The sequence below is a fragment of the Arachis ipaensis genome, chromosome B01, assembly GCF_000816755.2.
Source record: "Arachis ipaensis cultivar K30076 chromosome B01, Araip1.1, whole genome shotgun sequence".
Taxonomy (NCBI): Eukaryota; Viridiplantae; Streptophyta; class Magnoliopsida; order Fabales; family Fabaceae; genus Arachis; species Arachis ipaensis.
Window position 1 is genome coordinate 129,649,938 of NC_029785.2, and position 4,882 is coordinate 129,654,819.

General features: G+C 36.0%; 1 long non-coding RNA gene across 1 annotated transcript; it reads left to right on the top strand.

Moving 5' to 3' along the window:
* On the top strand, positions 760-1,364 carry LOC107638368. Its single transcript, XR_001619793.2, has 3 exons — positions 760-1,047; positions 1,120-1,218; positions 1,339-1,364. It is a non-coding gene; the product is annotated as an uncharacterized LOC107638368 (long non-coding RNA).

A 4,882-nucleotide genomic window follows, 5' to 3' on the forward strand; every position in this document is an offset into this window, starting at 1 on the left:
CCAATTAGTTTAAGTAAATGATCATTTATACTCATAAAAAATATAAATATTAACAAATATATTTATAGAAAAAAAAAAACTTACCCTATAATAATGAAAAATGATCTTCGTGTGTTAAAAGTACTTTGATTGTTGGTTACAAATTTAGTCTGTTAATATCTAAATCTATGTGGTAACAAAATCACTCTAAACTTATTTACGTGTAATTCAATGTATATTTCTACAAAAATTGAAACCTTAATATGCCTTTCTTCTTTCTTTCTTCTCAATTGTTTACACTAATCCAGAAATTGAAATCATTTCATTTCGTTTCTTTCTCAAATACAAACACTGACAAAAAAAAATTCCCTAACCCATGGTCATATCTCTGCGCAGATTTAACATTGTAAATTGCAGCAATGCTTCGAATTTAGAGAAGAAGGAAAAGAAGCTTTACGGGAAATTCATATGTGGACTGGAGGTTGCGTTAATAGAATCTGGCATAGTAACAAACTCAAATAAATGGTTCATCTGATGTCCTCTCTGAAAAGTAATAGCTTAGCGTTTTTCTTTTTTTCTCTTTTTTTGTGTGACGGTTCCTTTTTTTTTAATTTTCATTGACAGTTGGATGAGTGTGGGTATTTTGATTTTTCAAATAAGAGACTGCAAATATTTTATGTGGGTGGATGAGATTGAAGAAGGTTAGGAAGGTCTTGCAAGATCGTTAACTAAAAGAAATAAGATGGGTTGACAATCACTGTAGTTAAAAGGGAGAGTCATGAAAGCTTTTCCATGATTCCAAGGAAAATGCAAAAACTCAGGAATAAAGTTAGAATAAGTAGAGTGTTGCCTATAACTATAGCATTAGTGGTTGTGTTTTGTTTAGCTTGTAATTTGTATTTAGTGATGAAAATATAAGGATTTAGGGTTTCTTATTTGTTTGGTAGGGGCGAGGGTAGTGGTGAATAATAGACGAAGGAGGGCATTGCCCCAGAGAAGATCGTTTGGGCGTGCTGGACTTGTGAGTACAGATGTTGTTGCTCAGAGGAAGCTTCAATGGCGTGCTAGGTATGTAAACAATAATTTAATTGAGTGTGTTGGAAGATTGGTTGATATGATTTGGGAATTTGGGTTTTGTAGCAATACAATCAAAGGTTGCAACCTGATTATGCAACCCTAAGTTGTCTTGAGCGAGGATGCAAAGGCTGCGATCCATGCAACTTGTTCCTTTCCATCGGGGTATACTTGTCTTTTTCTTCTTTCTCATTTTCAATTCTTAGTTGCAACAATAATCTGTAACCAATTATCCTATTTCTATTTAAACCCTCAATATGAGTCATTCAATCTGTAAATTTTTAGAATGGAACAAGAAATGCTGTTAAAAGAGACATTCTACAACGAATTGAGCCATGGTTAATGAGGGAGCTACAAGCTCTCTTAGGAGACCCAGATCCAACTGTCATTGTTCATGTGGCCACCTCATAGTTCATCACTTGTGTAACACCCTACCACACTAAACTTTATGCTTAAGTCGTAAAACGAAGATGGTGTGGTATTACGACCTTTAAAATAAAATGAGTACATATAATAGCAGAAGAATTATAATATGCTAGGAACCTTAAACAATAGGGGAAATAAAAATCGCGAAATAAAAGCGCAACGCTCAAGGAACGAGTTAACTTGTGTGCTAAGAAAAACCATAACTACTAAACATAAGATAATAGAAGTAGGAATAGAGTACCAAGGATACAAAATAACAAGCTCCTAACTCAGCCTGCGAAGTCAAGTCTGGTCGGAGAATATTTACACATATATACACACATATCCAAAACCCACAAGTATATATACACAATCCTGCCTCTCCATAAACCTCTAAGAGGATAAAAAAGAATAAGTTATGTGGAGAGAAAGCTAAGTGTATATATATATATATATAGCATAACAAAATAACCCAGTAACCACTCCGCTTCAAGAGTCTAGACGCCTAACGAGATGCCTCTCGACCTGCATCTGAAAAATAACAACATAGTATGGAATGAGAACCGAAGGTTCTCAGTATGGTAAATGTGTCACACACATAATATATAAGGTCCTGGGAATGCCAGAGGCAATCCTAGAACGCCGACACTCAGATTATAGAGCTTAAAGTATTAAACAGAAGCCATAAAAGGTGGTTTTCTAAGAATATTTAAACCTAACTTAACTTAACTTTAAATCTAAGTCCCATACTGTCATTCCTCCATACCTCTAACTCCATCATGCATTTTCACAGACAAATAAACAGATAAAGACAAGCACAAGAAGATTACAATTACTACAGGTAACAAATACATATTTAACATGGCAGGTACATATAGGCACACCCAATTAAAGTGCAAGCAAGTAATTCAAGTATTATGCATATGATGCATGCCTGTCTTATGGCTAATGAGGCTCATCTGTCGGTTATCTAGCCAACCCGACAAGTCTGAATTGTACTTAGACTGTCCCCCGACGTGTATTCCCAAGAGTCTATGCATAACTTTATCTCAAATAATTAGTATTGCTCAATGGGGGTAACATTCCCGGGAATTTATATAGTGCCCAGTCACACTTACGTCGTAGGATCAACAGAGTGTCGAGTTTTCCAACCTGGTACACGTGGTGGCAAGCCACGACACTTTATCCAGGGAATCTCGTATCTCAGATCATTAAATCATTCAAGCCAAATTTCATACATAATCTTTCATCAGAACATCCAATCAAATATCATATATGACTCATCCATAACATATCATAAACAATTCATCACTTTTCAACTTTACTTCACCTTCAAGTTATCCTCATTTCCTAGCTTCATCTGATTATTAAGTTTAACACTAAATATTCATGACTAAAGGAATGGAAATAGATGTTTAGAGGTTTCAAATTTAGTTTAAAACATTAAAAATCATGTTTCCTGAAATAGGATCCACGCGTACGCGTGACTCACGCGTGCGCGTGGAAATGTAAAACTGCAGCTCGCGCGCGCGTCCCTTTGTCATGCGTGTGCGTGGGTGTAAACTTCTTGTCACGCGTGCGCGTGGACATGCCTGTTTACTCCTTACGCGCACCCGTGGGACTCGTCACGTACGCATCGCCGAAAATCCACTCCACGCGTACGCGTCACGCGTACGCATGGGCGTACGTCCTTTAAAAAAATATGAGGCAGATGCAGTAGTGATGCAGCAGTGGCAGGAACCTGAAAACAGGGCAGTTTATATTACAATCTTCCAATCCTTATAACTTCTTCGTTTTACAACATTTTTCACCCGTTCTTCGAGTGGCATAAACATTACGAACCCAATTTTCATTTCAAAATAAGTTAGAAGCAAATTGAGGGTCCGAAGGCTAAGTTATACCTCACCGAAGTTCGGCCAAAAATCAATTTTGCAAAACCTCTTAAAACTCATTTACATTCCAAACTTCCATTCCATTCCTTTCTAACCTTGCCAACTCCAACAACTCATGTCAATAACAAATTCAACAATACTTACACCATTCATCAACCACCAACCATCAATACTATATATATATATATATATACCATCAAGCCTTCAACCATTATGCATATAACCTATAAGATCATCAACTTAGCCATATCTCATTAAAATGTTCACACAACAACCATCTCTATTACACAATCAAACCACATCATAAATATCAAGTATACTAAGCACCATACCATTCCGTTACAAATTCAGCTTATCCTATGGTCATGTAGCCTAAGTTTTCACAGAACATTATATATTAAATGCAAGAAACCTAAACCATACCTTGGCCGATTTTCACGTAACGACCAAAGCTATTTATTCAAAACCAAGGTAGCCCTTCAAAATTCAACTAATCGGCTTCCTCCAAGTTTCAGTATTCACAATTTCAAACTCCAATTATTTATTTACAACCTAATACACATTCATAACACATATATATCCAATTTAATGCTCAAAGCTCAAATTCAATGAAATTAAAATGGAATTATCATATCCTCACCTTACCCAAGCTTCACATAAGCAAGAGTGAACATTTTTCTCAAGCTAATTGGATCCTAAAACATCAGAAATCAAAGAAATTCAACTTTTCTTCTTAAAATTCAAAAATTGGGGGAAATGAAGGCTGAATGTAAAATAACGAGTTACCTATGAAATTTTTCTAGTAGAAACGTAGAGCTCGACGCGGTGAACGCGTGGCCGCAAACGGTGCGGCCATCGGAGCTCAGACGGAAAAGTTACGGGAGTTAAAAGTTAACGTAAGGGTTTCGGGAGCTTTCTCTCTTCCCTGGAAGCATTTCACGCTACTGCAGGTGAAATGAAGAAGAAAGGGGCTTTCGGGCTCTTTTAATGTGTTGGTCCGGTTGGACCGACAGCCCGATTCGGGTCCGGTTCAACCAGTTCGGCTCATTTAGTTCAATTTTGGATCGTTTTTTTCAAAATTAGTGTCAAAATTCTCGTTTCGATGAGCTCTATTCTAATTTGATATAATATTCGCATTTCTAATCTTCCTTATTAAAAACCAATTTACTGACTAATTATCTATTAATTAATCGGGGTTTACAACTTGGCTAGAAGAGAAGGCGAAATCGCCATCTCGACACCTTCATGTGAGAGATACCTTCATTTCACCTCTTCGTCCCTTCCTACATGATAAAGCGACCATCTTTTGGCATGAGCTAAGGTACTTGACTCTCTTAATTCTCTTGGGAAGAATGAGAAATTTTTTTTCTTTTTTGCCCCTTTTCCTGACCAATTTTCAATTGTACTAGAGTAAGACTGCGTGATGCGCGGGACGGTAAATTAATAAAAATATAAAATATATTTTAATTAATATTATATTATTTAAATATTAATTAAAATATATATAAATTGATATTAAATTTGATATATTT